This window comes from Suricata suricatta, chromosome 4 (assembly GCF_006229205.1).
Source record: "Suricata suricatta isolate VVHF042 chromosome 4, meerkat_22Aug2017_6uvM2_HiC, whole genome shotgun sequence".
NCBI classification, from domain to species: Eukaryota; Metazoa; Chordata; class Mammalia; order Carnivora; family Herpestidae; genus Suricata; species Suricata suricatta.
This window is the reverse complement of record NC_043703.1, coordinates 158,304,898-158,316,951: the sequence shown is the minus strand read 5'-3', so window position 1 is coordinate 158,316,951 and position 12,054 is coordinate 158,304,898. Positions and strand designations below refer to the sequence as shown.

The 12,054-nt window shown below is 49.3% G+C and overlaps 1 long non-coding RNA gene across 2 annotated transcripts; it reads right to left on the bottom strand.

Moving 5' to 3' along the window:
* Positions 1-587: 587 nt before the first annotated feature.
* LOC115290331 lies at positions 588-10,933 on the bottom strand. Of its 2 annotated transcripts, none has more exons than XR_003908052.1 (2): positions 10,662-10,933; positions 588-819 (listed from the first exon to the last, which is right to left on the bottom strand). It is a non-coding gene; the product is annotated as an uncharacterized LOC115290331 (long non-coding RNA). The 2 variants fall into 2 exon arrangements; XR_003908053.1 differs by lacking the exon at positions 10,662-10,933 and adding an exon at positions 2,761-2,800.
* Between the last annotated feature and the right edge of the window lie 1,121 nt (positions 10,934-12,054).

Here is a 12,054-nt window from a genome sequence, read left to right as displayed (position 1 = left end):
GGATAATAAAAGAAAACACTTATTATTGTGGATGACCTAACCCCCAAATGAGGAGACTCCTTCAACCCCAGGGATGTTATTGTTGGTCTTGTGTGTATTGGACTTACACTTGGTTTCTTTCTCTCTCTTTCCCACTTAAAAACCCAACTTTGGGGCCCCTGGGTGGTTCAGTTGGTTAAGCCTCTGGCTTCAGCTCAGGTCAGATCTCACATTTGTGGGTTCGAGCCCCGCATCAGGCTCTGTGCAGACAGCCAGCTCAGAGCCTGGAGCCTGCTTCCGGTTCTGTCTCTCCTTCTCTTTCAGCCCCTCCCCCTCTCATGCTCTGTCTCTCTCTGTATCAAAAATAAATAAAACATTAAAAACAAAAACCAAAAAACCCAACTTTTCCAAAGGAAGACGGTGCCAGCATCGTGAGCCTCATTTACCCATCTTGACTTGGCATTAACCGGAGTTCCGAGTTGCAAAATGATCGGTAAAACGTAATTTAGACTAACCTTTCCCAACCACAGACTTGAAATGTTACTGTTTTATCACTCCAGGAGGAGGGATTAAAACTTTAAGCCAGAGAAAATGGAATAAACACAGGATTCAAGTCCATATCCATTTATTATCCACAGACCGAGGAAGGCTTTCTAATTTCCTTTTTTTTCCTTTTCTTTTGACATTCAGTCTTAACCATCCAGATGTAGGAGATGGGCCAAATACATCATTATTTGAAGTCATCTGGGTGTTCTAAGTCCACAGATGTGTCTAACTTGGAAGCAATTGATTTAAGTTTTCTCTTTAAGAAAACAAATCTCATCTTGGAACTCTTTAAGCCTGGAAAGAAAGAAAGAAAAAAAAAACAGAGTGAAAAAGACATTTTCTTGAACTAAGTTCAACTAAGTTTAATCATTTAAAGGAAAACATGTTTTACTTCTGCCCAAGTAGACTCTAGTCACGTGACTCATAGTTTAACTAGGTCCAGGGCTCCCTGTGTTCACCCCCAGGGCAACTGATGTTTCTCTGACTATTCATGATTCTAATCTTGTTTCCCTAGACTTGTCTAGCTCGCTTGGCTTCAGTAACAGTTAATATCAAAGCCTGTGTTCTTTCCATTCTGAGAATCCATTTAAAATCAGCTACATTTGGGGGTGCCTGAGGGGCTCAGTGAGTTGTGTGTCCCACTTCAGCTCAGGTCATGATCTCTCCACTCATGGGTTCGAGTTCCGCAAAAGGCTCTATGCTGACAGCTCAGAGCCTGGAGCCTGCTTCGGATTCCGTGTCTCCCTCCCTCTCTGCCCATCCTCCACTTGCAATCTATCACTCAAAAATAAATGTTAAATTTTTTTTTAAATGTTTAAAAAATAAATAAAATAAAATAAAATAAAATCAGCTATGTTTGGGGCTTCCTGGGTGGCTCGGTTGGTTAAGCATCCAACTTTGGCACAGATCATGATCTCACAGTTCGTGAGTTCGAGCCCCACGTTGGACTCTGTGCTGACAGCTCAAAGCCAAGAGCCTGTTTCAGATTCTGTATCTCCCTCTCTTTCTGTTCCTTCCTGCTCATTCTCTGTCTCTTTCAAAAATAAAGATTAAAAAAAATTTTTTTAAATAAAATCAGCTACATTTGGAGACCTGGCTTCCATTCAAATATGCTAAAAACCCAGATTGATTTTATTAGAAGTTTCCCACAATAAGCCAACAACCTAAGCTTTCCCACATGACTAACACCCCCCAAGATCATCTCTAGAAAGAAACAAGAATCTCTTTGTCCCAAGGGGTTCACAAAATCCCAGGGATGTTGGGACACTGGGAATGGGGTCTAATCCCTCTGAAGGAAGCATGCAGCCACACCTCTCCAGCTAAAGCACCTCTTTCTGCAGTGGTGGCGGCTGGTGAGGGGGATGGAAGCGGAGACCCCACTTAGCTCCTGAAGAACAATGACGAGTAGATGAAACCTCGGGAGAGACCCGTAGTGGCTGACACCCGCGGCAGGAGATGTGACCTGCCTGATGTTTTCCTTGGCAACAGAATGAGCCTGGCACATGGAGATGAAGCAGGACCTCTTCTCACCACAGCTCAAGGCCCCCCCCGACTTTTAAAGCCTAACTCGGGGCGCCTGGGGGGCTCAGTTGGTTGGGCGTCGGCTTTGGCTCAGGTCATGATCTCACGGTTCGAGGGTTTGAGCCGCAGGTTGGGCTCTGTGCTGATAGCTAGCTCAGAGCCTGGAGCCTGCTTCACGTTCTGTGTCTCCCTCTCTCTCTGACCCTCCCCTATTCCCACTGTCTCTCTTTGTCTCTCAAAAATAAATAAAGAACATTAAAAAAATTAAAAAAAAAATAAAGCCCAACTCAAGCGCCCCGCTCCAAGGACCATGCCATCTACTCTGCTCAGGACCTCCACGATCATCCCCTATTCCCGACGCATCGCTAGCGGTTATGTAGGAAAGTCATACTGCGCAGGGCCTGGCTATTAGGAGTATACAGACAGATAGTATTTATAGTCAGACAAAAAATGATACCGCGTCTGAAACAGAGACAAGCCATGTTTCTATTGTTAATGCTTAGTAACGTGAGAGACACGGTGCCATCAATTATTGCTGGTACGTTCGGACAGCAGGATCTCGTATCATTGCTATCGTCTTCTTGCAAAGTGTCCAAGCTTTTGCGTTTGTTTTCATGGTTTCACCACGGAGAGGGGCGGGCAGGAAGTAAGGAAGTGTCAACATTATTCATTAAGGCTAATTAATGAGTTACAGGACTCTTTTGCAGTACTTACTCAGAAACAAGCAATTTTGGGGCGCCTGGGTGGCTCCGTCGGTTAGGCATTCTATTCGGCTCAGGTCCTGATCTCACGGTTTGTGAGTCTGAGACTCTGTGCCGACAGCTCAGAGGCCGGAGCCTGCTTCGGGTTCTGTGTCTCCCTCTCTCTCTGCCCCTCCCCCGCTTACACATGACTCACACCCCACTTAAATGAAAGGTGGAAAGCAGGGTTTAGGATGCAGACTTTCCAAAGGTGACCTGTTCCCGTTGCTTAAAGAGAGATCTATGTTCTTTCTCTCTCTGCCCCTCCCCTATTCACACTCTGTCTCTCTCTGTCTCTCAAAAATATATAAATGTAAAAAAATTTTTTTAAAAAAAGAGAGATCTATGGGCTTCTGGTTCAAAACGGTGGGTCGGGCCCAGTTCGCTTCTCTTATTCCTTGAGCCCCCCCCACCCCCAATCAGGATATTGAAGTGAAAAACAAAAGAAACAGGGACAGGGAAGGAGTCGTAAAGGGAAGTAAAATCACAGATGAGAGGTTTCAGCACATTTCTGGAAGGTGGGAAGCTGATCACAGAAGGTTTCCAGACGGAATAGGAGGAGAAATACGGGCTATGATATGATGTTGGGGGGCTGCCGAGGAACGGGGTGTCAGCCTCTGATGGCGAGTCTCTGGGAGGCACGAACGTAGCTGGGAGCCAGGAGACTGATGGAAGGCCTTCTATGGACAAGGCATCGCCCTCCTCCTCACCCGGTGGAAGAGGGGGTCGGGTCCCTGGTGCCGAGCTCCGCGGCTGTGCGAAGGAGACTCTTCCCGATGAGTTCCACCTGGAGCGGGCGCTCCGGTTGGGGTGCAGAATTTACCACCAGGCAGGCTGCGCGAGAGGGGGGCTACGCCAGGTTCAGGCGCCCACACCTGGCCCATACTTGACTCTAGGCTTCATCAGAGTTATTTTTCATACTGAGGCAGTTGTGTGGCAGGAGGGGGTAGGGGTGGAGGGCGGTGGCGGGGAGGGGACAGTTAAGTCTGTGCAGATGTGGACTTGGCATGTTTTGATTCTGGAAGTCAACTTTTGCAACACTCCTGGATGAAAAGGGTGTGCATTAAACATAAGGTGTCCAGGGGCACCTGGGTGGCTTCGTTGGTTGAGCGTCCGACTTTGGCTCAGGTCATGATCTCATGGTTCATGGGTTTGAGCCCCGCATCGGACTCTGTGCTGACAGCTCAGAGCCTGGAGCCTGCTTCTGATTCTGTATCTCCCTCTCCCTCTCTGCTCCTCCCCCAACTTGTTCTGTCTCTTCTTTCTCTCTCAATAATAAACGTTTAAAAAAAAATGAAATGTTTAACTTTAAGTTCAAACATTCCCATGATAAATGGGTGACTCTGATGTGGAAACTGCCCTGTCCTGTTAGGCTGGTCACTTCTGCACAGAACCAGCCCATGGCCCCAGAGAGCTGGGAAGATGCATTCATTCCTGCTTCTCAAGGGAGGTGTGAGAATTTTCCAGTGAACTGAGCAGGGAAGGAACAGAGGTCTCCAGCTAAAGCACGGGTTAGACATTAAGTTTGCTGGCCCTTTCATTCCCGGTGGGTTTTTTTTTTTAATTTTTGTGTGTGTTTTTTATTTATTTTTTGACAGAGACAGAGAGAGACAGTGCAAGCAGGGGAGGGTCAGAGAGAAGGGGAGATACAGAATCTAAAGCAGGCCCCAGGCTCTGAGCTGTCAGCACAGAGCCTGACATGGGGCTCGAACCCACGAACTGTGAGATCATGACCTGAGCTAAAGCCAGACGCTTAACCGACTAAGCCACCCAGGTGCCCAGTGTTTTAACTTGTAAGCGGTGTTGAAGCCCCAGCCTGCTCATCCTGATGGACACAAACCGTGCAGGTCCTCCTGCCGGAAGGACCTCCTGTCCTGTGGAATTCAATCAACTGCCACCCAAGGGGCACAGCTGGCATTTCCCGTCCCTTTACAGACCTTGGTTCCTTAAAGGAGCCTATCCGCAACCTCATAAGGTAGATGTTACCTTCCTCCATTTGATGGACGGGAAAGCTGAGGCTCAGAGGAGCAGCGGACTTGCCTGAGGTCGTGAACGGAGGGATTCAGACCCAAGTCTGTCGAGTCCCCACGGTCTTTTTGTGAGGCTAGTTCTACCCAAATACTGAGAAAATTCGCAGAATAGACAAACTGACCCTGGTACCCAGAGCTACCATGTCAGTGTGGGCGACCAACCATTTCTGTTTGCCCACGACCAGGGGATCCCTGGGCTGTGGAACTTGTGACCCACGAGTTGGTCACCCCACATGTAGGGCTGTTCGGATTCTTTACTGAACAAAAGCGCCTCACCCGGGAGCAGGAAGAGGCCGCAGTTCAGCCATGCTCCACGCACCTTGCAGTCCCCTCTGCCTCAGGGGTGTGTCCCTTCCCCCAGAGGAAGGCCAAGGCAGAGGGCCAAGGGCAGGCTGTCCCAAGCTGAGCCACATCAGCACGGGGATTACTTTGAGCTAAAGGCAATGGAGACCCTACAGACTCCAGAGGAACCTTTGCCCCTCCCTTAACTACATACAAGAATCTAAATCAGAGGATCTTTCCAGAAATCAGGATTATTTCCAGAGATACACTTTATCTTGAGTGACCCATCCGTACAGCAGGGTTGGGTTTTCCAAACATGTACGCGTTTTCATCTTCCTGTGAATTACATTTCTTCCCTTTCAAGTCTGAGACTCCTTCCCTTCTCCTTGGTTCAGAATGGCATATGCACCCCACTTCGCCTATCTTTGGAATTCCCATGTCTGTGTGGATTCCCTGTACGTATGATATTAAATCTGCTTTCTTCCTGCTGTTCTGTGTCTTGTCAATGTGATTCTTAGTGCAGCTAGAAGGACCCTTGACGGGGACAGGAACCCTTGCTTCCTGATACTAGCTCAGGTCCCACCAATTCCTCTGACATTATTAACCCAGAAGTTTAAGGAGCTGAGAGAGAATCCCACAGGGGCAGACACACACACACACACACACACACACACACACACACACACACACACACAGAGAGAGAGAGAGAGAAATAGGGCTCATCCAAAGTGGGACTCAAACTCACGAATTGTGAGATCATGACCTGAGTCAAATGCTTAGCCACCTGAGCCACACCAGGTGCCCTGATAATATTTTCATGTTAAACCAACTTTTTACCCTCTCGGGCCAGAGAATTTCTCCCAGCCACCCCCTCCCTCTGCCCCTGCCCCCCATACACACACTATCGAAGCACAAATTCCTAACCATGTTCTTACACACTAGACCTGTCACGGATGGTTAACGAAACTGGAGGAATATGGTAGATCTAGAACGCCGCATCTGATAGCAAACATGTCCTCCTAGACATGTGGTAGGAATGCAGTTTCCATCCTGGAACGGGGGGTCCGGGATCATCTCTGGCCAATGACTCGTGAGCAACGTTGAAGGCGCCACTTCTAGACTACAGCCCACAAGATCTCTCACCGTCTTCCTCCGTGCCACTGTGTTCAAGATGGCGGCAGCTCTGTCCCTGGGGTCCTGGAGGGGGAGGTCACTGAGCAGATCCCTGGCTAACGTGTGATGGACACGGAGCCTAAGTAAGGATGAACTATTTGCTGTGCTAAGAAGTTCTCCCGGGGAGCATTTCTTGCCGTGATGTAATCTAGCCTCTTGACTCTGTGAACTGCATGTAGGCGCTGGAGGGTAGTATAGTCCGGTTTTCAGCTTCCAAAGCCCACCCGACTCGATAGAGTCGTTGGGGTTGTTAAACATAAATAAGTTTAATAACAGGGCTTGTCTTAAATATATTCTTAGAAACTAAGTTTTTTTTTTTTTAACTTTGATCATAATTGTCTTTTGGTAAAAGTTACTTTAGTTGTAGTTGTGATGGTTGATTTTATGTGTCAACTTCGCTGAGCTAAGGGATGTCCAAACCGCTGGTCAAACTTTATTTCTGGGAGCGACATTGGCATTGGAATCGACCGATCAAGGGAGGAGATGCCCTCACCGTGGCTGAGGGCACGATCAGAAGAGAAAGCAGGAGGAGGGGCGGAGCCTCACTCTCAGCTTGGGGACCCCCATCTCCTCCGGCCTCTGGGCACAGTGCTCCCCATTCTCAAGCCTTCGGACTCGGGCTGAATGGCGCCGCCAGCTTTGCGGGGCTCCAGCCTGCAGACGGGAGACTGTGGCTTCCCACCCAATTCCAGCAGCACAGCGACGCCTGTAATAAGTCTCCTCTTACGTATATGTCACTCTTTATACTCCTTCATATGTCACTCTTTTCATCTTTGGGTTCTGTTTCTCTGGAGAACCCTGGCTAATGCAGGAAGCCACGAAAAATCTCCCGAGTGGTACAAAAAGCAAATTCTTGTCCCATATTGATTAAGTCCACACTTCCACTTGGGGCGGTGTCGGGCTTTGCCTGCCACACTTCCGGCCCAGGTCCTGCCCAGTTTTGGGCTCTCCCAGCCCTGCAGTAGATCGACTCGGCCAACTCGGCCCACAGCCCCCTCTCCTGGGAGACAGTGGGGGGCTGGGCAAGGAAGGGGTCGGCTACAGCAGGAGGTGGGCTCTGCCCCTCAGAGGCCAACCATCCTTCTGGATTGGAAGCCCCCATTCAGACTCAGGTTTTTTTTTTTTTTCCCCCACCCATTTGATTCTGTGTTAAAACTGCAGCACGTGGGGGCGCCTGGGTGGTTCAGTCTGTTAAGTGTCCAACTTCGGCTCAGGTCATAATCTTGACACTTGTGAGTTCGAGCTCCATGTCGGGCTCTGCGCTGACAGCTCAGAGCCTGGAGCCTGCTTCGGGTTCTGTGTCTCCCTCTCTCTCTCTCTCTGTCTCTTTCTGCCCCTCTCCTTGCTTGTGCTCTTTCTCTCTCAAAATTAAATAAACATTTTAAAATAAAATAAAATAAAATAAATAAAATAAAATAAAATTGCAATACATCATAACCTTACAACTTAGTCGCCTGTTTATATGTATGTGCACCTGTTTTAAGAGAACGGATCAGAGACCTGGAGGCAGAGTGTTGCGTTCAGGGCTCGGCAGCCCACAGCCAGCAAGCTAAACCCAACTTTCACCTGTTTTTATGAATAAAGTTTTATTAGACACCGCCATGTGCCCATTTGTTCATGTGCGGGCTATGGCGGATTTTACACCACTCTGAAGGGTTGAGTAGTCACCTCAGAGACCCTTTGTCCTGCAAAGCCTAAAATATTTACCACCTGGCCCTTCCCAGAAAGTTAGCCAACGTCTGGTTTAGTTGAAAGGCCTCTGAGTTTTCACCCATTTGTTCCGGACGATAGTTTATTCATGAAAGAAGAGGAAGTTAATATGAACCACCTGTGATCTTTAGTAACTTATTTCTGCCTTCATACCGAGCTCTGCTCTCACCAGAGGCTTGGGGGACGGTGGCGAGCCGTGCAACCCGGAGTAAAAGGCTCTTAGAGACAAACCAGCCCTCCCAATTTTTATATTCTTTCTTTTGTATGAACCAGAAGCTAGATCTGCAAGTCATCCTTATTTTTCTACTTCTAAAGTTTTTTAAAAATTATGTTTATTTATTTTTGAGTGAGAGAGAAAGACATCACAGGCAGAGGAGGGGCAGAGAGAGAGAGAGAGAGAGAGAGAGAGAGAGAGAGAGAGAGAGAGGGAGACACGGAATCCAAAGCAGGCACCAGGCTCCGAGCTGTCAGCTCAAAGCCCGACGCGGGGCTTAAACTCACCAACTTGGAGACCTTGACCTGAGCCGAAGTCGGACACTTACCTGACTGAGCCCCCCAGGCGCCCCTCTATGTTTATAGTTTTTCATCACAGATGAAATGTTGAAGGTGTTCCCCTCCCCCTCATTCTTTCACTCATTCAGACACAAATAAGGGGGAAAATCTTTTTGATTTCCAGATCTGCAAACCTCAACACTGGGAATTAAGTTATTTTAATGCATTTAAGACTACATACCCAATTATGCTTTGATTCCTTAAACTAATAGCAAACTTATACCAAAATGAAATCATCAGAAAAGAAACTCAATCTGCTCTGACAAGTACACACTCTCCATATATTCAATGTGATTAACTCTACAAATATTTGTAAAGCGCATCATGATAAATTTGGGGAATGAACAAATAAATGGTCCAGAATCCCTACCCTCCAGGAATGTGGGGAGACTCTGCTGTCCATTTGACAGGCAGGGCACTGAGGCTCAGAGAGCCCAAGAGACTTGCCCACAGTCACACAGCTCATCAGTGCCAGCGCCCCGTGCAGAGCCCGTGCTCCCCTAACACCTGTCCCAATGCTAAGGCCGGATATCCGGGTCCCTGGCTGTGACCACCATCACCAGCGAGCCACCCTGACTAGCAGCCCAGTAGACAGTAGCACAGGTAGCATTGGTGACATGTAGAAAGCACGCGCCCAAGTCCTCTAAGGCGTCTCTCTCCACGGAGGCTGAGTCAGCATCCTCCACGCCCCGGAAAGACCCCGGCTCCTCAGTGTGCACGACCCCATGCCCACCTCTATTGGCCAAGTGCAGAAGAGAACTATTTTTTTTTTTTTGAGAGAGAGACAGCATGAGCAGGGGAGGGTCAGAGAGAGAGAGAGGGAAACACAGAATCCGAAGACAGGCTCCAGGCTCTGAGTTAGCTGTCAGCACAGTGCCTGACACGGGGCTCGAACCCATGAACTGTGGGATCATGACCTGAGTTGAAGTCGGCACTTAACTGACTGAGCCCCCCAGGTGCCCCTGAAGAGAGTTATTTAAACACGTGGGGAGCCCCCACCATCACGACAACAACACACATCTCTAGGTCTCTCTACTGCAGCCCTAAGACCAAATAAGACCTGAGCACTAGCGGCTCCTGCAGCAGACTTGGGTTGCCATGGTAACTGGGCCATTGGCCTCTTCCTGATTGGACAAGTGCCAGCTACTCTGCTGTGGTCTTAGTTCCACACCCCAAACCCCAGCACTCTTGTGCCTCTGGCTACAGGTTGCAGAACTCCCGGTGAGGCCCCCCCCCCCCCCGGGGCAGGGGTGAGGCAGGGCGAGGAGGAGCAAAGAGGCTCCCCCATGTCATGGATGTGGTGATCTTCAGCCTCAGGAGCAAATTGTGGAGTCAGTATCAGATCCTGGTGGAGTTCAGGAGCGCCTCTCCTTAGCCTTCTGGGTTTTGCTGCCTCCCAGACCCAGCTCTGGTTTTTTGTTTTTGCTTTTGTTTTGTTGTAATATTTTATTTATTTTTATTATTTAAAATTTTTTTAATGTTTTATTTGTTTTTAAGAGAGAGAGAGACAGTGTGAGCAGGGGAGGGTCAGAGAGAGAGGGAGACACAGAATCTGAAGCAGGTTCCAGGCTCTGAGCCATCAGCACAGAGCCTGACATGGGGCTCGAACTCATGCACCATGAAATCATGACCTGAGCCAAAGTCGGAAGCTTAACTGAGTGAGCCACCCAGGTGCCCCCAAACAGACTATTTATTCTTACTGTGCCTCAGTTTCCTCATCCATTAAATGGGGCTTAATAATTCCTGCATCTAAAAACAACCAAAAAATCATTCCCGCATCATCATGTTGTCATGAGAAGCGACTACAGTTAAATGCGGTCACGCGTGCCAGGCCATCAGCACGTAGGCGTCTGGCACGTAAGAAGCACTCAAAGAATGTGAGTGAGAAATGCATTTGTAAAAGGTGACTGTTTAAAATTCAAAATACATCCCCCCCCCAGAGATTTAATGAAGAAAAGGGAATTATTCTCTAGCGCTCCCGAGGAAGTTTGGTAGCAGAACTCAGAGCATATAATCAGTTGAAGGCTGGTGCCAGGTCGGTGATCACTTACTGAGGACCCACCGCGGGCGGCCGCTGTCCCGGCGACAGCTAGGACTCACTTCCTAAGCACCGCACAGCTTTATTTACCTTCTGGCTCTGGACTCGTCAGGTGGAGTAGAAATCAGTTGTCAGAGTTCAAAGGACACTTAAAACGCCATCTTTCCTGGTGGGCAAGCTGAGGCTTGGAGGGGGTGTAAATAACGTGCCCAGGCTCGCGGGGCTGCTCCTGTCTGAGGTCGTGCTCCTTTTGACGGTCAGCAGGACTGTATCAACAACTATGAAATGGAACAAGAATGTCTCTGTTGCAACAAAAATGTCCCAAAGTCTTCCGTACGATGAAACTGTTGTCACTGCTCTGAGCTCCCTTCTCCAGAGTCTCCTTTACATCTTGTTTTACATCAGCTCCTAGGCAACCGGGGAGGTCTCCTTCGGTTTTCTGCCAGCCTGGAGGACACCACCGGTGACTGACGTCGCGCCCAGTGCGCCCCCTGCCGACCACTACTGGTATCCATTTCCAGGACTCCAATTCCTGCTCCCAACTGACCCGGGGTCTTGGAGAGCCTCTCTCTCCGCGCAGGGCTGAGGGGCAGCCTTCTGCCATTAGGTTGAGGGTGTGAGAGTGGCCATGGACTTGACCGATAGCCTTTGCGACGGGCGCTATTTGATTTGGGTTGTATGTTCATCGGAGGAGGGCTGAGGAGCCCTGCCCCACCACCCCTCCCCCAGCACCGCTCATTCCTTCAATGTCACTTAAGTAAAGGTAATATTTGTCGTGTCCTACCATGTGCAGGCATCCTGCTCTGAGCTGTAGGAAATATGGAGATTAGTAAGATCTTTCTGTCTATTCACAGAGACGAAAGTACCGTGTGCTGTTTGGTTCAAGCCAGACGGACCCTAAGACGTGTGGAGAAGCGAGCTCTGCCTTGTCTAAAGGCGGGAACGGTCAGCAGCCTTGACCGTGAGACAGGTGCACAATGCGGCGCACGGTGCGTCCTCCACAAACACCAGGTCTCAACATCTTCACCAGCGGTCAGGATAAAAGGACTCAGCGAAGGTCCCAGAGTGGGAGATAAAAGGTGGAATTAAGGTGTGAGTGTATCTGCTTTGGCTCAAATGCTTCTTCTCCCCGAGGGCCCCCGTGGCGCTGGAAAAAAGAACTTGGGCTTCAATGGCTTCTCTCTCTTCCTGGAAAGACCAGCGAGAGCGGAGTGGGGTCTTATTTCCCACACCTCCTCCCATAGCTAAGGAAGGGGCTGATGGTCAGGTGGTGGCCAGGGCACAGGCCACCGTTCCAGTCACTGGGGCCAATGGGTTCTTCTCTGCAAGACATCTTGGGTCTTCGATCTGCTAATGTGGCCTCCGGGAAGGAGATGACGGGGTGGCCCTTTGTCAAGGAGTGCCTCTGAGGGGTAAGTTTTCAGAGCTGGGGATCGAGTCCCCATGGCCTTGTGGGGACCCTGTACAGCCAGCCAAGATGGCA